Source organism: Cygnus olor, chromosome 2 (genome assembly GCF_009769625.2).
Source record: "Cygnus olor isolate bCygOlo1 chromosome 2, bCygOlo1.pri.v2, whole genome shotgun sequence".
Classification (NCBI taxonomy): domain Eukaryota; kingdom Metazoa; phylum Chordata; class Aves; order Anseriformes; family Anatidae; genus Cygnus; species Cygnus olor.
Genome location: NC_049170.1, coordinates 92,636,182 through 92,659,895, shown reverse-complemented (window position 1 = coordinate 92,659,895; position 23,714 = coordinate 92,636,182). Strand labels below are relative to the sequence as shown.

General features: G+C 40.1%; 1 protein-coding gene across 28 annotated transcripts in view; it reads right to left on the bottom strand.

Annotated features, from left to right (window-relative positions):
- The window catches only part of LOC121065899 (poly(rC)-binding protein 3-like), a 514,190-nt gene that overhangs the window by 73,424 nt on the left and 417,052 nt on the right, over positions 1-23,714 (bottom strand). Inside the window, exon 5 of one of the 28 annotated variants that reach the window (XM_040549036.1) lies at positions 9,125-9,201. The exons of the other annotated variants lie outside the window; for them this stretch is intronic. The gene's annotated coding sequence lies outside the window, so the exon portion shown is untranslated. The remainder of the gene's footprint in view (positions 1-9,124; positions 9,202-23,714) is intronic. 28 annotated transcript variants of the gene reach the window in all.

The following is a 23,714-nucleotide window of genomic DNA, read 5'->3' as shown; positions in this document are numbered from 1 at the left end:
GCTCTAAGCAGACACAAGGTACATTTTTTTTTGTAGTAGCTTTGTCACCCATACACAGTCCATTAACAGAGTTCTTTGCGTGTAAGTCAATGTAGAATTGTACCACAAAGTGGTCCATTTGCTCATTTGAGGGAAAAAAATGCAAAGATCAAGACAAGATAGTTGCTGACTTATTGCAGAGACTCCAGAAAAGTACTGAGGAATGGACTTCTAGTAAACAAACCAACAAAACACACACACAAAACAAAAAACAAATAAAAGAACAACAACAAAACATTGCAGAAGTGTGGGTAGTACCTACATCGGTAACTCACGGTGGGCATTGGCAGCACATTAGTGACACCTATAGAAGACACTAAATTCGAAGGACATTACAAAGGAGATGAGCTCAAATATAAGCAGGAACACAACAACATGAAAAGAATCACAGCGTAGAAATGCATTTCAGTAGAAGCAGGGAAAGCAAATTCCTAATAGTGAGTCAAATCTTGAAAGCAATAATGATACCAAGGACCTGAGGATGACAGAAGACTGTGCATTAGAGGTTGAAACCTTATACTTCAGAGCAGGGGAAGAGGAAGAAGCCACATTCACATAACCATGTCCTGTTTCACATTTACATCTGGAAACTCCACAACCACTCACAACAAAGAAGGATTAAGCTGGAGTTCATTCAGAAGAGAGTGGGAAAGACTATCTACAAAGAAAATTATGTAAAGATGTAGCTTATCTAACAATAAATGAGGTAGCCTCAAGAAAGCCTACTGATATTTGAGGGAATTGAAGGAGAGAAACTAGGATGCTACAAGTGCTGTCGGCTGATGTGAGGATGAGTTAACTACAAAAAAAGAAAGCAATTATAGCCAAATTTCTGCCCCCAAAATCTGTTTAGGGTATCTCTCAGGCTGAATTATATTCTCCAGAAGCAGCACTGCCTCTGGCATTTCCAGTTAGAATGGACACATAAAGCTTCCTTGAAGCTTTATAAGAAATACATTGAAGTCAGCCAAGGCACTCAGTGCTGGGAATGCCGGATCAGGTGTTAAGCAGAATTTAGACATAGAACACAAATTTTGCAGTAAATTCTGGCTTGAAAAGTTCATTTATTGACCCACATGTAAATTTTTGAAACAATGTAGGGTGTGTGTGGTGTAAAATTTTTTGTCAACCCAAAGAAGTTATTTTTCTGCAATTGAATTTTCATACGGATTTCAACTTGCTAGTTTTGTATTCTATTATCTATAATATATTTCAAAGTAAAAAAGATATCACTTTGAAACGGAAAACTAAAATGGTACAATTTTACAATCTTGAAAAGGCAGTATGAACAGTCCTTGTGAAACTCTTTTATTTTTTTAATAAGGAAATCAACATATTCCCACAGAATGTTTAGATATTGACAACTGGGAGGAAAACAAAACAAAACAAAACTGTCTGCTGTTCTATAGTTTCATCTTGTAATGGAAAGGAAACAGCATTGAACGAGCTAATGAGGTCTTTTTAGTCTCTAATTTCTAGGACTTTGTACATTTCCTTCCTCTTTTCCATTTTTACAAGAACCTTGGCATTATCTTTAAGTTAGGGAGAGGAGGAATGTTTTAGAGATTTATTTTTTTTTAAAACTATTACTCAGATAATGAATAAGTTAACTAGGTAAGAGAAAAAGGAGGTCAAATAGTATTCCCTAAGATACAATACTTATGTTTTTTTTTTTTTTTCTTTTTCCTTCCCTCCAGTACTCTGTATTGAAATCTGAAAAGCCCTTTTTCAGATTCTGCACTTTGCTATTGCACACGTAATAATAGGACACTGGCCTTTGATACAATTCTCTCCAGGGAACAAAAGCTTCCTTTGGCACAACTACAGCCACTGCTTGTTGTAGGTTACACATGTCTTTCCAGTCAAGCATGATTAATAACTGTTAAAAAAAAAAATGCTCATGACCCATGGCAAGTATTCTTTCAACTATAATACCAGCATTATGGGCTCTGAATCTCAGTAATTTTAAAATGTGCTTCTACAATGGAACTATAATTTAATTACTTTTTCTGCAGCCTGTTCCATTTTGTTTCATCACTTTGATTGCACCATGCGCTTGGCAGCTTATGGAAGACTGCATCTGCCTCCAGGATTATTTCACTAGGCTCTTTCGACATCTGTTTCTGAAAATGACTTTATTTGCAGTGGCATAAAGAATAATCAGAGACTTGTTTAATTCAGATAAATTGAAAAAGAGAGAGACAGAGAGACAGAGTTGGAGGGAGGGAAGAGACGGGGAAAAAGAGAAAGCAAATCTAAGCTGCATGCTGCAGAAGACATCAAAATAATCTGAGCTGCTCCTGTGCTTCTGAAAATGCTGTTATCTGATGGATGATACGAAACATGAAAAAGATGAGTCACTAAGTCACTTTCCTTTTTATGTTTGGGTGGAGTTCTTAGATGCAATACATGAGACATCCTAGCTAAAGCTTCGCTTTGAGCTTGATCGGTTTAATATAATTTTCATGAACTCCATTTGCAAATCCATCCCCTAAGACCACAACGCAGTCCGAAATGACCTGTAGCAATTGACAAAAGTCCCTACACTAAAGTGGCTATAGGCAAGCTCCAGCATGAGCTGACATCCTTCCAAGAGAGGCTGCAGCAGACACCTGTTGCAGTGCCATAATACAGACTGCTGAGCACACAGCTCAGCAGTGACTGTGATGGATAACATCCACACGCTAGCAGACGTGAACTGGGTCACCTGGGTATCAGAAGAGCAAGTGCAAGGCATCTGTAACAGGCCTGTGCCCGTATCGGCTTGTACTCAGCACAGTGCAAATCACCACTGGCGACTGCAGATTATTTTTGTGTTATGGGTGGGTTTACTAAACTTCCTGGCACACTATGGAAAGCATTTAAAAATGTTTTATCTAACAGATCACAGATATTAGTCAGGTTTTGTTCTGTTCTTTATTATTTGCTCAGGGCCAACAGATCCAGAAGCATCCACTGCTTAAATAAGGATGCGCTACAGGAACGCACCCCTGGCAAGAGTAAGTATTGACCAAGCCATACAGCCTGACTTTTGGGACTAGGATCACTTGAATTCAAAGCACCTGGCGGCCAGTCCATAAAGGTAACATGCAAAAGCAATCTCCAACATGCTCTAGGTTTTGAGAGCTTAAAATCCTGCCTCATTGCTCCTTCCCTTCTGGAGGTTTTTGCTCTGTCTTATTTGCTGGTCTTTTAGGCTCTATTGCTGTAGCAAGCACGTCAGGAACAGCCACATGTGTCAGGAACAGTCTCACTGAACAGATTATCCAGCCAGTTTGGACACACATATTTTGGTAGGAATTACTGTAAGAACAACCTGAAAGGAGGCCGTTCATCTCTCAGAGTAATACTGAAAAAAAAAAAAAATCTTTGTCCTCAAAAATAATAGGTATCATGCAAACACACAATGGCTGGGCTTAAGCAACCTAGTTATAGCCTGACTGCCGCAGCTGTGTAGCCTTAATTAGCTGTCACAGGCATTTGGGCTTTCCTTTATCTTATGGCCAGACTGCAGCTTGCCTCCCTCATCTGCCTTGAAGACCCAGATTCCACCTGGGGCTTCATCCTTCCAGTGCAAGTAACTCCCCAAACGCCAAAGATGTGCTCTCAGAGGTGCCCATGCACTATGCTGCTGTTCCTGTGGGAAGGCCACAAAAGAGAAAGTCAAAAAATTCCTTCACTTGTGTATTTCACTGCTCAACTTTCCTGAGCACAATACAGCAGGTGAGCTGAGGATCTTGAAAAGCTCAAAGCTTCCACACACTGATATACTTATAGGCACTACAAGAAGCAAAGCTCCTTTGGCAACCTGTGTGTCTCGCAAGCTAGCAAGCTTGACAGACTACATTTAGGAGCCTGGTTATTTTCATAAAGGAAGCTCAAAAGCAAACATCTCAAAGCTTTTGGAAAACAACCATAGATCTTGTTCAAAAACAAAACCATAAACAAAACAAACAAACAAAAAAACCCAACAGAGCAAAACAAAAATATACAGCTAATGAAAAGGAAGAGAGTCCTCAAGGTAGAGTATTTTGCTGAGGAACTATCTGAAACTCAGAAGAACAAGGTTCTCAGTCCTTCTACCTAACCAACCTCCCAAATAGAAATCTTATGAGGAAGAAGGGAATATTTGACAGCAGATATCATCTGTTCACAGAAGATTTCTATTTCGGAAGCCATCCTGAAGAGAGATGCAGTCCAGTATCAGTGCATGACTGAAAATTTCATTAACAGAGATTATTAACCATTATGATTATTATTATTTTTAATTTAGAACAATTCACTTCCTCCCCTCGTACTTCACAAACCCGGGCTGTAACACAGCAGTTGCGTTGGGCCAATGACCAAGCAAAGAAGCTATTTATTGCTTTTTTAGAGCTTCAAAGTAAACTATACCTAGCATAAGACGTGCAGGTGTCAAGGCTTTGTCCTCTTGCCAGTATTACCAAGGAACAAGAAGCAGTCATGCTTAATTGGAAATTCTCCCCAAAGAACTTGTAAGAGGATATTATTTTACAGCCAAGGTGAAAATAGGTTTGCCTCTGAAGTATCAGTTGTTGAACGTTATTGCACAATCAGTAGATGTCTTTGTTGTAGTGCTGATCAGATGTGGCTTGGTAGCACCCCAGAAGGTTTCATAAAAAGTGTCCTTAAAGACACACAGGATAAGTGTTTGAACATATGGATGTTTACCTTAACTTACTCACGTGACCCTGAGACAAAGCTTTCAGGCTGCTGGTAGCAACTGCAGACAGAAGACACTGCAAGCCCTTAAGCACTGATAATAAAATAACTGTTCTCAAGGTCAGGGTCAATCCAGGACAGGACAGCTCTTTACTCACATTATTTAAGAGAACAACATGGTTGCAAGTTCAGATGTTCAGCACCTGTCCAGATGTTCAGAAGTTGGTTATGTGCTTTGATAAGCTACTGAACCAGTGATGGATGGAGACTTCTGCCAGCAGGATGCAGAAAGGGAAGGCAGAAAGAGTGAGACACCGAGGGAGCAGAGGTTTGTGTGGAGCTGACTTGTTTTCATACCAGAGAAGACTGAAGAAGCCAGAGTAGAACGGGTGAAATGGTGGCACTGAGTCAGAGAAGGACACTTTTACCATCACCTGAGGAAGGACAGAAAATGCCTGATGCTGTGTATAGCAAAGGAGACAGCAGCCAGCTAACACAAGTTGTCATAACACTCTCCCTTCTCCTCAAGGAGCTGATGAAGGTAGCACTGATGGAGACAGGGAAAGAGTCAGTGGAGAATGAGTATTTGACGGGAAAGAAGGGACCAGCGAATCTGGTGCTAAGCATCTGGGATTGCATCAGCCACGATCAATAGTAACAATGAAGTAGGTGTGAAAGCTGAAAAAACATCAGGGTGCTCAAGATGTTCAGAGCCCTGGAGACACAGTATAGATACAGCCATGCTTGATTCACACACACTGGAGGAGAGACTGTGTCCCTGTCCTCTTAAAAGCAACGGCCCTCAGAGGTAAAACCTGTTCCCCCTCCCTCACCTCCTCCTTTTTTTTCTTTAGGGGGTGGGGGGAGTGGGTAAATTAGAGTAACCAGCTTGGTATCTGCCCTTTTCAGGTTCAGACATGGAGTTTCAACGTTCACGCACAGCTGCCACACAGGTCTCCTGCCACCACAAGATCATTGCTTTGCACAGGACTGCATTTAAAACAGAAGCTCCCCCAGGGTGGTAACAGAGCTATCCCCTGTCTATTTTCAACTGTCTGTAACGGAGTTAAGTTCACTATTACAGCTTCAGCTGTATGAAAACGGTTTTAACTACTTTTCTGAGCTCTTTGTGAGTTAGGCTGTGACACAGTAAATCTTTTTCAACAGAATTACTGGACTGTGATTATCAAAGTGTTAATGTAGGTCATTTGCATCTCTACTTTTTGCCTTCATTTAAGAAAAGCCAATGATGCAATGTAAGAAGAGGTGACAGCTATAGCTGTACTATTTCTCGTTTGGTCTTTCCTTCAAAAGAAGCTAGAAATGAATTCCCACCCTCCCAGTGGGGGCTGCTAACCACATGCTAACTGCCTGACAAGGACCCAAGCTAAAGCTCTCCTCCTGTCACCACAGGCTCACCCAGAAGCACACGAGATCCACCTCAGGAAGCAGACATGAGAACAGTTCCTACTTTCTCCAAGACATTTCCACTGAACTCCAGCAGAAGGTGAGGTTATGCAAAAGCACAACCTGATTTTTAACCACTAGCTTGCACGAGGCAGGGCATAGAAACTTTTACTGAGAACACTAAAGGTGACACTGGTAACACTTCCAAAAGCAAAATCAACATAGGTCAGCTGAAGTAGCAGAGATGCCTGCTAGGCGTTGAGACACTGGCAGCCAAACCACCACGCCCCCAACTCTTGCTGCAATAAAATAAAGGATGTCTGCAGTCATTTTTATCTTTTTTTTTTCTGGAGTCTACCAGTTATTCCCAATGATGCATCTGAAAAGCTAAACCGCTCAACAGAATTACTTTTAGGTCAGCAAAGGAGGACTACAATGCAGCATATTAACTGTTCCTCTTCCCTTTCCCCTTGATATGCTCCATACAAATTACCCATTTATTTCCTTGCAGCATTTAAGGAAAGATACTTACAAATTGTTTTCTGATGCTCCATTTCTCAACTATTTAATTGATTTTCATCTACAGCTTATGTATACATCCTTGAAGTGAAATAAATTAAGAGCTGCTGAAATTAATACGCGTGCTCTTTGTAATGGGCAGGTCTAGTTCTCATCTACAGCTATTTTCCACCTCAATAGGGGAAGTGATAAGATACAGAAAGAAAATAATCAGCGTAGGAGGCTTCACTGTGCTCTGCTTAATTATCCGCTGTTCAATATGTGGCACACACAGCAGTGGCCGCCTTCATGTCCACACACGTACTTACACATAAAACCTATGTGCACTGGTAACAGAGTTGATATATTTGCTGTAAGCTGGGGTATAGCAACAAAGCATTGCCAAGAGGATCTAATCTGCATTCATTTATGAAACAAATCAAGATTTTCACAGACTGCAAGAGCTCCCAGCCTTTTTAATACTGAGTTCATGCAGAGGCTCTTTTTCTTCAGGATCTAAATCTTCAGTTGATATCATAAGGTGAAGTGTTGTCTCTGGACAAACACAAGCAACAACATTCAGTCAATTTGTCTAGTGTCTTTCTGTTCTGTACTGTAATATAAAACCAAGATCATTAAGAGATCGATCACGCAATTCATATACACATATATATTCATTCTCATGGAGCCCTAGATGCATAAAAGTGCTTGTATTAGCCACAAAATTCCCTCAATGCTCAGAGATAATATTCCAATCACATAAAATTCAACAGCAACTACTGTTTTATCCTACAGCCATTCCGTACACAAATGTCAGATTATGCATTGTTCTTGCCACTGCAAATATCAGTCTGGATCATTCACGGGCTATAGATGTGCCCCAGGTTACCCTGAGACCTCTGTGGAGCTGAGGCATGAAATTTCAGCACTGCACAGGGTGAAAAGCCTTCACTGCAATGATAGTGATAGGCAAGGATACATTGATATTGTCTTCCCGGCACGAAGCAAGTTGAAGTAAAATACTAGTCTGTGTGCTTCTGACCCCTACAGTAAACCATCAAAGAAAAGCAGGGGAGGACAACTTCAGTGGATGTGTAAAATTCATGATCCATCCCCTCTGATCTGTGGGCACGGGTGAATGGGCAGTGGAAGACCAGAGGTGGGGCTCTTCTGGGTGCAAACTGAACCTTTATGGACAGGGGTCAGGCATCTAAGAACCATGGGAAGGAAGAGAGCACAATGTTTGGTGGCTGACTTCTACCATTCTTTTACTGTTCCTACTGTAACCTGTTGATTATAAAAGGATGCTGGTGAATGTCTTTAAGATAAGAAGGTAAAAGAGAGCGCATTTTAGGTAAGGGTGACATGCACAGAATGTTACATGTCACACACGGAATATTAAATGTTACCTTCTGTTTCCCTTGACTTCCTTGTACTCTAAATAGGAAAGGTGGTGAATGACTCTCAAGGATTTCCTGGGTTTCACCACCAGCCTCCAGGTGGCTATGCTTCACAATTTCGTATTGCAACAGATTTGGTTAATGGCAAAATTGAAAAAAAGATTTAGGCAGCCTAAAAATGCTGAATCTAATCATTTTGTGGTTTTGTGGTAGTATTTTTTTCCCAAGTCAGACAAACATAAATTCCCTTGAAGTATTAGGACCTTGGAGAATAATTACACAGGTAATTTGTTATTACGGCTAGCTGAATAAAAACCAAAAAAAGTCTAACAACACACCATTGCCTCCCAGAGTATTTCTTCCAAAACAAAGCTTCAAATGCTATATAAGGCCTAAGGCATCATGTTTTATATGAGGTGCATATGTTGTTAATGGAGGGATATCCACAGGGATATCCCCAAGCCCTACACAAGCTAACAGCACCTCTCATTCCTCCTGGTCACACTGCCTGTTTCCTTCTTAGCGCACACAGCCTGGCAGAGAAGGTCTCTGCCAGAGAGTTCAAGAGATCTAAGCCCTAGTATTCTGAATTTCTCCAAGCTATTTTGTTAACAATTCATAAACGAGAAACTGCACTACGACTCCTATTTACCTAAATATTTGCCAAGCATCCGCTATTCCCAGACATTTTCACTATGAAAAAACAACAGAATCCAGCTCTCCAGGGAATGCAGATAAAAGAGAGAATCACAGTACTGAAATGCTACTGTACTCCAATAATGTTTGAGAAGGCTAGCAGAAACAACTGCGAAGCAACAAAAGAGTTGTAAGTATGAAATGCAAAGATGACTAAGTACTTAAGCAGTACCTTTCAGCTCATGCAAATACATAACACAAAATCATTTCATTTCTATTCCCTTAATCACTGAAGCTGATGTAGAAGAATAGTCACTTCCCCACTTCCCATACCCCCCTTCCCACTTCCACTTCCCCCACCCATACACACACACACCCTGCAGTTGCTGACATTCAAGCAGTTCTAAAAAAAGGTTGTTTTGCTATGAAGCTTTTGGAAATATATAATGCAAAACTCTTACCTCCTCCTCACTGATGGACAATTAACACAACCTAGCATGACTTCACTAGCAGACTGAATACACCAAGAGCTGCACTCCTTCATAAATAAGACACAGAGTTACTAATTTTGCCACCAAAGTCATCATCCTTTCAGATGATATACTTAAAAAAAAATAAGAATCTATGGAGTAGATGATAAAATAACTCTCATATTTTAGCAAAATGTAGACTTACAACTCCAAGTCATGTAGATTTGACAGAAAGTAAATTTGTACACAGCCTATTACAAAAGACTTCTTGTTGGTCTCTCCCACAAATGCATAAGTCACTGACAGGCTACTTGAAAAACAGCTTTTTCATGGAAAATTGTGTTTTTCTGTTGTTTTTTCTTCTTTCAAACAAAGAGTCTTATTTTGCCACATGAAGGACACTCCATATTTCATTTTCCAACTCTGATCACAAAATACATTTGCAGCACGTATTAGAACCACAGAGGCTCTTCATAAGGAGACAGACGTCTGTCCTGGATGAGCTGACAGTCAGTAGATAGCACGTAGCTGCTGGAATTATCAAAGTGTGAACCCACTTGCCAGGCTCTCTCCCCTTCCCGCTTTTCAGATCTGGCCAAAAGAGCTCTGAGAGAAAGCTTCTTCCTTACCTCACCCCATTATCCCTTGCTCTGAAGAGAACGGAGCTCAGCATGAGCACTGAACTCAAGTACGGAGGAATGACTAGTGTAAAAATGCTAGCAATGACAAAGGAATTGCCAAAAAAATAGGCAGGAAAGCCCTATACCAATGGCATCTGAGCTGAAGAAAATGGCAGGGTTACATTAAACTCCAGGTTCAGATGGGTGAAATTCCTTGAATGTCCCTGAACCCAGTATTTTCTATCAGGTAGGGGCTATTGGAATATACAGGAACCTCGTGCAAGGGCATGGGTGAACTAATGGTATCTGAATCCAGCTGCCTATGCCATATCCTGCACCACCATGGTCTCCTAGTTCCTGCAGGAATTTTGGCCAAGCAGAGCCTCACTGCTTGGACCTATGCATCCTATGACTTCACCTTTAGGGCTCACAATTCCTGCTTTCACGGTCAAAAACAGTGCTGCAAATTCTTCAGACATTTAAGACAATAACATCCCGTGTACTTAGCCAGCTCAAAGCAAGGGAACACAAGCCCTTCCAAGTCTTTGCAGGTAAGTTATGACTCTAACAGATAGGCAGAAGCAAAGTAAATTGGAACAACAGCCAGTTCTATCAATAGGCTTGAGTATGAAAGTAGTAGTCTGCTCAACTGGCCTTCTAGAAAGGCCTACCTCTAGAAGGGCCTACTTCTAGAAGTCCTTCTGGAAAGGCCTACTTCTGTACTACCAGTTTCTGCTGGCATTGGTTGTGAATGGGCAAGAAGTTGTAATTTTTTCAGTGCTAAAGCTCTACCAGTGTAACCTTCCAGGCCAATATATGGTCAAAACCATGTCCCTCAGTAACAGTGCACTGCGAGTACAGCTGTAATGTACTAGTCCAAGCCACAACCACACAAGGGGTGCACTGATGGTATGGTGCAGTGGATTTACAAAGCCATCTTAATGTTTACATCACCTGAGCATGTGCTCTTAATTTCGGTGGGACTGCTTAAGTGATTAAAAGTACACAGGATTGGGCCTTATTGTTATGCTGGTAACATTACCTTGAACTTCGCAAGCTGAACAGCCATTTACATCTTTAGTAGATTAGAAGTGCTGGCTTCATTTGAATTTCAAATTTTGTTTGTATTTCAAACAAATTTAATTTGGAGTATTTTGCGTCCCTTTTGTTTCTGGTATGCTAAAATCTAATCCACTTATTTTGGTGCATGTCCCCTGCTTTAAGATGCTTTATGACTGCACACTTTTTGCAATACGTTTACAGTTTATCATATGTTGGCACTGAAGGAGATTAAATTCAAAATCCTGCAATATTGTGGCAGTTAAGTGATCATTATGAACTCTGGAGTGAGTTCAACCAGTGCTTGTCAACAGTTTGACAAATACAGTGTTTTTTTTCTGCTGGTAAATTGTCAGTAAAGAAAATAAAGTTTTTATAAGTACATTTGCCATTCCCAGGTGTACTGGGATTGATTTATCTGGCTACAGGTTTATCCTGAACTGTTCACTGTTAATAAAAAATGTACTGGACAACATACCACATTTTGTATTCAAGGACAGTCGTGAGTGTAACAAACTTTGTTTACTCCATCATAGGGCAACCTGGCTCAAATTAATAAAACAAAATAAAATGTTTTACTCAACTGAATACAACCTGGTTTATAAGAACCTTCTAAGGGTACTGATAAATCCACATTAAAAACAATTTCTAATTTAACAGTTTGTTTAGAGGTCACTACTTCATGAAGCTTTGGTTTCATGTGTACTGTAACCAGCCTTTCTAAACACTGATTACCTTTTAAATGTGTGCATGAAGCTAAAGTAATATTTTCATGTCCATGAAATAAAAAATAATAATTTCAAATGAATTAAACATTCTCTATGTATGTACATACGTATTTAAGTGTAAGTGACTGTGAGCCAGTTCAGCTCAAACCTGCAACCCGCTGGTAACATGGCAGGCAAGGCTGTGTGCACACTGCACGTCCTTATCATCAACATACATGCCATTACATTCACGACCTTAGCAGTCCCCCAGGTAACTTGACAGATAAGGAGGAACATTTTATTAGGAGATGTTAAAAGTGCTTTGTTTCCACAGAATATTTAGGTAGTGACAGATAAAGCTCTGTCTGACAGTTCTCCCTTCTCTTTGTTTCATTAGACAATACCCAAGAAGATGCAGTGTAAAACACTGCCACACCAGAGCAATAGCACTGCACGCCCCCACCCTGTAAAAATGAAAGCAGTTACAGAAACATTTTATATGATGCCAAATGCAGTTTAAGAATTCCCCATCCTCTTTTCTTTATATGTGCTTCTTTCCTGCAGTCCTCTGTTCTCCACCCTTCAGTCATGCTGATGCAACTGTGAACTGAACAAAACTGTACTGAAGTGATTTGACTTGAAAGCCAAACCAAACCAACCAACCACCACCACCAGTAACAAAAAAACATAGCACAACCTTGCAACCAATCTGCTGGCACAACATGGAAGTGTGTGAACAATGCATGAATGTTAACTTATTTAAATGGACTTGCTGAAAATGTTTGTGTCTCCATACCTGGTTATATAAAATGGACAGCACTGAAGAATTATAATGTTGTATTTTCTTTCCTGGCAGTTTTGCCCATTTCTAGTTGGCCAGGGTAACAATTTTCTGCTGTTTCTTAGGGACCACTGGACAACTTGGTATCTTTCTGTAACTCCTTGCTGTTTTTCAATCATGCAGCTTCAGTTCCAGGAAGGAATAAGTTTGTGGAGCTGAATTTCTTGACAGTCTGCAGAGCAACTATCTTTTCCTTTAGCAAAATGAGAGGAGTGGTAATTTCTTGCTATTACTATCTTCATCAGTCTTAGAGCGATAATGCTGGTAGTTAACCTAAATATAAAGATGTGTAAAATTTGGAGGTTAAATTACCCTGCAAATTTTCTTCAACAATTTCTGCATCAAGTCACAGGTATGTTTTTTTTTCTTTCTTTTTTAAGAGAGCAGTGTACAGTGTTTTTCAGTTAGCTATGACAACTAAAAGATAAATACTGACTGAAAAAGACAAAAAAATATTTTGATTTCTTCTTATATTAATTATGACTTTTTAAGAAAATTTAAGCTCTGTTGCAAACACATTTTGTTCAATGAATGAAAATGTTCTTTCACGCTTCTGAAATGTTTAAAATCCCTAGAGAGAAGATAATGTGTAAGCCTTATTTTTTAAATTACCACCTCCTCATCCTTAGAGAAACAGTACACAAAATGCTTACAGAGAATTTTAATGTAGACACTATTTCTCTATGAAAAATTATCCTTTTTTTCCCACCTGTTTTAGAAAAGTACTTGGGCCCAGATGTTACCAGGTGAAATTCAACAGAAGATGTCCTGCCAACGGAATGGCAACAAAGCTGAATTTATTTTACTGATCTGCTGGCACTCCAGCATAAATGGCTCAGTGTTATTAACTGAATTCTCCCTGCTCACCTGAAGTGGATTTAAACTCATTTTTTTGTCTTGCAGGAAGAACCACACAAGAGCAATGTGATTAGTTCAGAAGCTGCTAGAATTGTTAAAGAAGGATGCTTAAACTGAAGTGTGTAGCACGGAACAACAACTAGTTTCAGCAGGATTCTTGCTTTTTCCACCAAAGACCAAGAAGTAAACTTTACCATTCTATTTCTGTGTCATTGTCCTGGCATGCCTTTGTATAACAATCTCTTTCTGACCATTTTGCTAATGTGGTAATTCTTTGCTAATTCTTTTGGAGATGGGCTGAAGCCAAGGCCTGAGCTCAGATGCCTGAAGTGGTGTTTCTTTCTATCCAAACCCACAAGTAGAAGCATTTTCACCGAGCACCAACGGACAGACCTAAGCTTCAAAACCAGGCCAAATTTTTCTCTCCCCCAACAGACAAAGTATAATTCCCTATAGTATATTTTAATAGTGTTCTGCTCGTTAAACTGCTCTAGATCAGGAGAAGGTTGCTGCTTCAGGTTAGCTGCAGAACTCTTGCCAATGACCACAAAATCACAAAGGTTTAAGTAGCTAAGGATTTCATGCTCCTAACATCTCCTCAGAGGTACTGTCATCCTCAGTAATGTGCTGGTTCAAGACCACACTAAAACAAAAAACTCACTAAAACAAAACCTGCACTGACAGCAGTGCCTGGCTCTAGGCTCCACACTTTCCTTTGCTGTCTTCTGCAGGACTGGCAGTCTGGTGGCCTCCCACCAACACCATCTTTGGGCCACCTTGAATTTTTTTTTATTTTTTATTTTATTTTTTTTTTTTTTAAGTCTTCAAGCCTGGACAGACTCCTCCTCTGCCTGCATTACAACTATGGAGAATGACCATTTCTCATCACTGGCTTGCACCCTCCAGACCTGGGGTGGCAACATGCCCAAAGCTCCAGCCATCCCGCAGCTGGGCTCTCCTGCGGCCATTGCAGCAAAGCACACTGAGCTGGGAGCCCTGGGGAGCAAGGTCAGCCTGGCTTGTCCATGGCCGGCAGGAAAGGATATGCCCTGCTGGACTTCTCCCTTCCCATGCTGACCAGAACCAGTTGCTCATCCCACCGCCTTTCCTCTCCCTGTAGTCCTGGGGCAGTGCCAGCAGTAAGCTCTCCTGCCTCAAGTTCATCTGATTTAAACACAAGACCGTCATTTCCTTTCCTGGAGTCATTCTCCCTCTTCATTACACAATTGTCAATTCCTAGATTAACTTCTTTGACAACATCCTCATTCATTACACCGAACTGATTCATGCCCTGAACACCGCTCCTCTCAAGCCCAAAAGGAGTGCTGTTTCTCTGGAAAAACTACTGCAATGTTGTTATTCAGGACCGTAACACAATACGTATGCATAACAAGGCCAAATTGAAGGCACGGGAAGAAACCACACATCTGGCTTTCCCAAGCTTCCAAGAGCTTGTTTCTGCCACTTTTAAGTTCTTCTCATGTTGGTTTTCAGTACAACACTACATACACTCTTGTTAAGCGCTGACAGTGGGGTTAGAGCCATAACGGAAACAGATATGAAGAGAGTCTCTGTCTTGAGGAATCTCCTTCCAAGAAAAAAAAAAAAAAAGAAAAAAAAAGATATTCAAAGATAAAAAAAAAAAAAAGTGATCCCCTTTGGCCTCACAGAATATCATGATCTTCACCTCCCACTGCCAGCAACGTTAAACCTACAGACAGCTCAGCCACGCACTGCTACTAGGGAACACATGGGAATTTCTTCAGCGAGAAATAAAACGAAACTCCTACTAAGTCCGTATAGTTACCAGTCTACAGCGTAGCAACATTTATAGCATCGATGAAAAATCCCCAGGATCTTGCTAACCTTCATTCATAAAAAGTCTTTTTTTCCTTTTTTTTTTGAGCAAGTGACTTGCACAAGGACTCAGTATGGAGGCTATACCTTAACAATTACTTCATTAAGCTTCATCAGCCTAATCAATATCACTTCCATTTTTGTTCTGCTTTACAAGTACTGTCACATAATGCACAAGTCATTGCACGCCACGAGTTTTTTTTTAAACAAGTCCCAGCTGCACTACATGCAAAGTACCAGCACTAAGAAAAGGCAGCACCACCTTCAGTTCTGCCTTCTCCTTTCCTTCGAGGCAGTCCTCTCCCTGCTATCCTCAGTATGTTCCCGTTTCTAAAAAGTACAATTTTAATATGCTGAGAATTTTAGGCACTCCAACAATTTGTAAACAAGTTTGAGCTGCTGAATATAAGGGTCACTCTATGCTAAATTAAAAAGAACTGAATAATCATTTATTTCAAACAAAGACACTTTTGTTCCCTGAAGTTGTTGCTATGCACATTGATGCAGGAATATAGCTTGATCACAGGAAACAAGAAAGTTTTGTAGTTTGCTTTTTTTTTTTTTTTTTCTTTTTGGCTTACAAACACAGTCCTGTTCACAGTGGTCACAAAGACATCACTTGATTTTTCACCAGTATCAGTAATGAAACAACCTTTTCTTGCTAACAGTTAGTGCTGCACAGTTAATACACAACCGTAACCCAACAGACCTGTCTTTATGGATTTTAGGGCCGGAAAGCTTGGTTTTTGCACAGTGTTCCAGGCACTGAATGGTACCAGTGATTGGCAGTGGCTGATGGCTTACGGTCAATCCAGCCACGTCTCTCCACAGCTGGTTCACATGGTGCAAGACAGCCCAGACCTGCTCATGCAGCTTCCCATGGCCTTTGGCTATCCATTTTGGACACACTGTGAGGTTCTCCATAGCATAAGGCAAGGATGAATCAGAAAACCACACTCCCCAGTGCAGATTTATGCCAAGAGTGATAAAACTGGAAGCACAGACCTTCCCAAACCCTGTAAACCATCAGGCTGCAACCACTGCACTCGTGCAGGTATGAGCACAGGAAGGCAGTCAAAGGAGGTCACTGATCTCAGACCAGACCTGGGACAGCTGTGGGCATTTCAACAACAACAGGGGCTGCTCTCATTTGTGGTCATGCAGATTTAAGTACCCACTTACGGAAAATTATCTCATAAAACACACGCTAATAAATAAATAAATTATTGGAGCAGAGCCATGGATATTTCAAGTGACTTTGGGAGCAGAGGCAAAGAAAAATATTTCTTGCTTTTGAGTGGGTCTTCAATGAAAAACTCAAAGCCTGGGAACATTAGTCTTTGACCCCAACAAACTGCATCATCATTTACCTGGGCATCAGAGAAAATCAGCCATTGCTGCCCTTCTTCAGCTTCACCTGAACTACTCTTGGGTCTGCAGGCAGGGCAACAACAGGAACTTGAGGCTGGAGAGGCATGAAAACTTACTCAATCCCCTTCCCAAAGAAAGGCTGACTAAGCATCTGCTTTAAGACTGCGTGTGTTCACATAAGACTATGTGAAGGTATTGTCTTAGTCTCTGCTGGAGCATAAATGATACACATGATGTGAGGCACCAAGTGGCTTAGCAACTGAGGAATAGCAAGCAATGCAAATGATTTCATAAACCAGCAAGCACAAAAGGGGGTATCGTGCTGTGGCCAGAAGACTATCAATGACAGTTTGGAAAGAGCACTTTTCATCTGTCAGCTATAATTCTACTTGATTTTGTCATGCTGACTTATCATACTTTACAGACTTACTCTGAAAGCAACTTCATTCATCAGTTACCCTCATTTGGCAGGGGGAAACTACAATATTACTGCCTTTTATATGAAAGAAAATAGGTATCAGTTAAAAATTTGGATAGACTGCTTATCTTAAGGACTTCTAATAAAATGAGTCAGATGAGCCTCTCTGACATTTACAATGCTACCTTTCACTGAATGTTTGTATTTAGTCACATTGTGTATCAGGTGACATCCAAAATGCACCTGGTTTGTTCCCAACAATTCTGCAAAACCACTGAAACAGGCAGACCAGAATGACCTTCGGTGGTTCGATGACAAAACAACATCCATTCACTTTAACCTGCAGCATGCTCCTAAACGTGTCCTTAACACGGTGTTAGCTGAGTATTCACACATAGGCTTGTTTAGGCTGCGGGATTAGTGTAAAATGAGAGAAAACACTGTTGCCTTAACATCATGCCATTACCCAGGAGGCTTTCCTTCCTTCCTTTTTTTTTTTCTCTGCAAAGAAAATCTGGCTGTCAAGTGTCAGTCTAAACTCAGATTAAAATGTTGATGAGATTTCAGTAACAGAACTGTCTTGTTCTTTTCCAAGCTTTGCCATAACTAGAAATAATCCCTCTCACAAAAAGAAAAAAAAAAGGCCAATTTATAAGATAGGGAAGCTTGAATTAAAATCAATACTTCGCAATTTTCTGTCCGCTACCCTAATGTACGGGGACTAAAATAAACTAGAAAGTCAAATTCTCAGGATGTAAAAAACCACCACCAACAGAGCTCTTGCTTGTCTTTTTTTTATTTTTTTTTATTTTTTTATTTCCTTGGCTCTTCAGTTTGGTTCTGCTCTGTTAAGCTAGGATGAAATCACACCAAACACTACACTAACACTTCTGTTAATTAACAACATGCTTCCCAACTGCACTTTTCATTCCCACAAAAAGTGCTGCATTTTCACAAAGTATCACTTGTAGTAAGGCATTCAAACATGCTAATCGCAGCTTTGCCTCCCAGGGAGATGGATGGGCTTACTCTGCATTAGTTAAAGGCTTCAGACTTGATTTCCTGTTATTACCGTTATTTTAACTGTTTGAAAAAATTAGAATTTGTTTTATTTTTGCAAACTTGCACAAATTCAGCTCAAGAGCAGATAAAAAAGATATCCCAATATGCTTTCCAAAGATAAAAATAACCCAACTAGGTTTACAGTTATCTTACAGAAATGCAGATAGGAGTGGGCTGGGAAGAAATATCCTTCAGACACCTCTGTCTTTTTGCACATCACAGAAATGGAAGATAGGATACTCTGCATTGGCTATGATGGAAATGGGACAGAGAAACAATTACAGATGCTATTACAAATTGCAGCTTATGCTAATTGTTCAGTATAGCTTCCTACGAACAATGCATAGTCAATTTTTTACGATCCTCACTTGTACTGTCATTGAGTATTTCAGGCATTATTCCTCTTCTTTATTTTAATCCGGTTGCTGGGTAGTAATAACAAAGATCGAAAAGTTTAGACACAAGACAACAGGAACTAGGACTTCATTATTGCAAATTCTTGTTTACTGCAGACACTGACGTATGTGAATAAAGAATCTGGGTCAAAAAAGCACAACAGAGGATGCTACCTGTCTTTGTACTGAATAGCAGGCAGCTGGGAAATCAGCAAGTTCTAGCACAAAAACAGTAGGAATCTGCTTCAATGAGATGATTCATTTCTTTATAAAGGCATTTTAGATGTTCAGCCAAAGTGAGAAAAGTTGGTACTTCCTGTTGAATTAATGTTCCACTGTCTGGAAAACTTCCAATAGATCTAGGAATCTGTGGCAACTATTTCTATGCCCATGCAGCAGTGAGATTTGTCTTGCTATGCACCTTTGAATTCTAACCACAGCAGTACTGATTGTACTGCTAAATATATTAGCAAGCGTCTGGACCTGTGGGTCTGGGAGAAACCACTCATCAGAACAGTTGTCCAGTGCTAGATAGGGAAAGAGAGAGAAAAGATGCCTCAGAGAACACGTTATTTGGAAACTGCCTGGGAAGAGAAGCTCCAGGGATCCTGCTCTATTTTGAAAACAGCTGCTCTACAGATGACTTACGATAATTTGCCTGGAAGGTTCTAGGGTAATGTTATAAAATTGATGATGCAATTTTTGACCATGTGTAAGTGGTAGGATATTGTACAATATGGAAAAAAAAAAGACAAAAACCAGGCCACCGCATGAAGATAATGTCTAGAGTGCATCAGGAGTGAGTTAACAGCATACGGAGAAATGAATAGAATAGAAGCCAGAGAGCCCCAGACCAATTTACAATGAGTCATTGTTCTCCAAAATAACAAATCAACATAGACAACATACCCAGTCATCCTCTAAGCAATACAGCAGGTTGTGAACCAGATCTTGGAAAGAATATTTTATCCCTTGAAACTGAGCATTAGGATGAGGTTTTTTGTTTGTTTTTCAATGAAATAGGTGCAGCTTATATATATATATTTATTTCAATAAACAAGCACACTTAATTATATATTACTTGTTGAAAAGATGTAGCCCAACTTGAAAATATCTTTCATTGAGTTGAATGCTCTTCAATAATGCCCGATACATTATGCATTAGTAGTCTTCTTGTTGTATTTGTACACACATTATTCAAAAAAAGCTAGCAGGAAAAAAAAACAAAAGCCTCTCTCTGAAAATGCATGCATAAATTTAATCACATATACCAAACCTTTACTGCCTCAGTCTCACTAAATGTTGTTTTCAGTGAGACTAATAAAAGTCTAGTGCAAATTAATTCAGTTTATTTGTATTACTGCATAGGGAAGGGCAAGGAAGATCAGACTCCACACTCCAATGCTAAAAATAGTTAGATAGATTTGTTCTAGGTGTTTTAAAAATAGGATCATATTTAAAAAAAAAAAAAGAAATAATTATAAAAGGCTTCCTCCAAATCCATACTTTCTCCCAAAAGTTAAGTTCCTGAAAATTAAAAGCCCAGGACTCCTCTTCTGGAAACCACCAGGAGCTTTGTCATTAAAATAAATGACAGTCACATCAATGGAAGCAGAAATGGTAGATAAATTAAATGTCTATGAGCACACCCTCATTTAAAAAAAAACAAACACATAAGCATAAGATTAATTTGTTACAATATAGATGTTAGGTGTTACAGAGTCAATTAGTGAAATGAAAAGTTAGGGCAAATCCATCACTGCCAGTTAAGACGTATTAAAGATAATACTGTCTCTTTGGTATTCTTACAAATTTAAAGGTATTTACCCTTAGGCTATTGCTATTCAGCTCTTGTATGCAAGATTAGCCAGTGTCTTAATGATACTTGATAACGTATACAGTTTAACAGGCTGTTTTCTTCCTTTAAAGCTGAACTGCCAAGCAAAAAGACCGTGTTTCTACTGCTGCTTTAGGATGCATCAAAGATCTGCAATTGCTTAAATATAGTCCGCTAACACATTTTGTCTTCAGCCCCTTCCTCAGGGGGTCATGGTGAGGCTTTGAGCAGTGCAGCATCTTGTTTATTAAGGCTTTATCCTTTGATAGGAAGTGTTCCTCCATCTCCAAAAAAGGGCAATTGGTTTTGGGGATTGCACAAAGCCTGGTTGCCTGTTGGCTTCCAACTCCACACATCCCAGAGGAGGGGAAGTGTAAGCCTAGGCTGCTCAGAGAGCAACCATTCTTCTGCACACAAAGGCGTGTATGCTGCAAAACTGGAGGAAGAAGGGAGGCCAGCAACCACCCTGCAAACCGAGGGCATGTCTGGTCCCATTGCCACAAAGGGGCTGCACCAATGAGAGCCAGCTCCAATGGAGCATGCTGCCAGTCCCATGTAAATAGGGACCCCAACCTGCTCTTTGGTTTGATATACATCTGAAAGTAACGGAAAATTTTGGGGGTGATTTGGTTCATTCGCTATCCTCAAGAATCCCACTGTTACTGCTTAACCTACAGGCAGACCGTTTCCCATGTATGACTAAATCACAAAGTAAAGAATAAGAACCTATGTTTTCCGCTGGGAAACCAGGTCCTTTCATCAGGACTAGCAATGATGCAGATGAAAACCGTATTGAGTGCTTAAAATTGCTTTCAAATTTCAAATCACAGGGTTCAGGGTCTATAAGACACCGCACAAAAATTGTCAGCTTCTTGAGTGGTCGCTTTGCTCAGATACAGAAAACCTTCGGACCAAGTTCTTCCCCGGTACACTATCAGAAGGCTTTATATCAAGCGACATTTACACAAACTGCCAACCCTGACTTGGCTAGGTGAAAGGTAAGAGCAAGGGTGTCCTTTCTACCTATCTAAAGAAATGAGCAGTCGTACTTAGTGTGCATATAGCAGGCATTGCCTTTTGTAGACATTGCAGAAGGACTCTCCTAGGCATTAGCATTTTAGCAAACAGGTGAAAAAGACAGTTGTTAATCTGTCATGCCCCATCTGTTGTATAAAATGCACTGCTAATAAAATTGTATTGTTAAACAAAGGCATTTAACATGGGCAAGCATTAATAAAAATAAATTATCTAATTTTTAAACACTGTCCATGGTAAAAACAGAAGCTCGTTCATCTCTGTCAAGAAAAAGAATCCAAGACACTACTCCCATTCCCATTACAGGCATCACCTTGCTTACATGGAAGAAGACAACAGATGCTATGGAGGAAGAGATATTTTCTCTAAATGCCACCCTGCTGTCCTCTCTCCCATCCCTGCCCACCAGTTTTGCAGAGGGCAAGACACAGAAATCTGTTGATACATTGGGCATGGCTTCAGCCATCTCAATGAATGACTTGTCAGGTAAAAACAAAAGAACCGTAACATTTTGTTGTATACACTGAACCTCAAAGGTCTCGATCTTGAAATGTCACTGGCGAGAGATGTCCAAATAAATATGCTTCAGCAAGAATTGTAACCTTTAATAATAAAAAAATACAAGTACTTTCTGAGGATACATATTTGTCTTCAGCACAAATACAACGTATTCAAATAAAAAACAGATGCAAAACCACAGCTGGTCTTCAGTGACACTCAATTTACATAACAAAACCAGAATTAAGGTTTATGGAACTTACAAAGTACTAAGATGTTTTTACCTTCAAACACTGAAACTAAAAAAACCTTCTGTTTCCATAGATGCTTCCTGATGCATTACCTTTTTAGTGCTAAGAGATATAATCAGAGACAGGCACTTACTGAAATGCAAATCCACTTCTACTTGCTCCTTCAAACTGCAAAATTCACCTCAGAGTAATTTCCCTTTTTGCAGAGGACCAGCAAGCTTTAAGTCCCTCTTGAACTAAGGTTTAAATAGGACTTAGGAGAGGTATAGTTATTGAGTCAACGACCTGCCTAAATGCTTAATTTAGGTGTGAAACAGATCACACAGCACAGCACACAGGTCCACAAGCCTTGTGATCAATGGTGTCAAAGGCTGACAATACAACCAACAAAAAACAGTATAGGCACCTCCATATTCTGCATTCAAAGCTAGGAGTCAATCATTCACCATCTACACATGCACAAGTTCTCGTGTTACTGAACATAAAATTGCACTATATCAGGTCAGGTCAAATGGCTGGATTTCCTGATGGCTGAGTCCACAAGACTTTTTCTTGCTGTGCTGCAATGCCAGCTGCAAATTTGCAGTAATTAATTGATTCTAAAATCAGTACTCATATTAACACTGACAAATAATCCAAGCTAGCACTAACAGAGTGCTAGAGACCAGTCAGCTTTGTTTAGGTTTGGGACCAGTGATTCTATCTACTTTCTCCAGCAAAAAGGTCTTCAACCACATTGTCACTACATCAACACAAGCTCAAGTTTTCAAGAGCAACTGTTCCTCAAGTGCTCTGCTACAACACTTGCTCTCAGACTGCTGAAGTTTGCCATCAGTCTCAGTGAGATGGAAGTCCAGAACACCAAACACATGAGCTCCAGAACAGGAAGCTCTACAGGAGCTACCTAGAAGAGCTTTCAGCAGGCTGTCATCCAGCTTTTTTCTCTCATATCTCTCTCCACTTTAAATATTTTTGATATAAACTCCACATTACTAACATGTTGAAGAAAATGTGGTATCAGAAAGGGACAGGATGGTTAGCTGAGAGTCAGAGAAACCGGTGCAATTACCTACACTGCCACCGATATTCTGAGTGATCTTATCTTGGGTGACCACTGCTCAGCATCCCCTTTTGCAAGCCTAACAGAGCCTTTCCTCTTCAAGAGGCTGAGAAATCTCTTGGGGATGCATAGAAGGATTCCAAAGTCCCATCTTCTTAAGGTTTCCATGAGGCATTTGGGCCTACTGCTGTTTTGTATAAAGAGCTGCATAAGTTGTGTGGCATGTGAAAAGGTAGCTTCCTTCATCCTTGGAGCATAAAAGGATAAACTGCAGCACCCAGTTTGCTTTCTGAAGTTATTCTGCACAAATTATTAAGGAATAAGTTGAATCTAGGGTAGGGATGCATTTATCTGAAATAGAAATGGAGAGGGTGTTATAACTAGGACCCTGCCGCCCTCCCGCCCCGACTCCAAAATCCTATTTGTTGGGAGAGATAAAGAAAAAGGAAGAAACAGAGCAGCAGTCAAAGCTTAAAGTCTGGCTGTTTCCATGACAAGCTAGCATCCAAACATTCAAGGACTATACAAGCTGGAACTGCAGTTTAAACAGGTTGGCAGGTTCATGTAATAGGTAACCTTATCTTTCTATATTCTGTTGTGCATTGCATATGGCAACTGAATTCTGCTTTCTAACTCTCTCTATCTAGATGACTTTTAATAAGCAAAAGGGGAGAAACAAATGCTTAGAAAACTTCTGAATGTTTACTGAGGC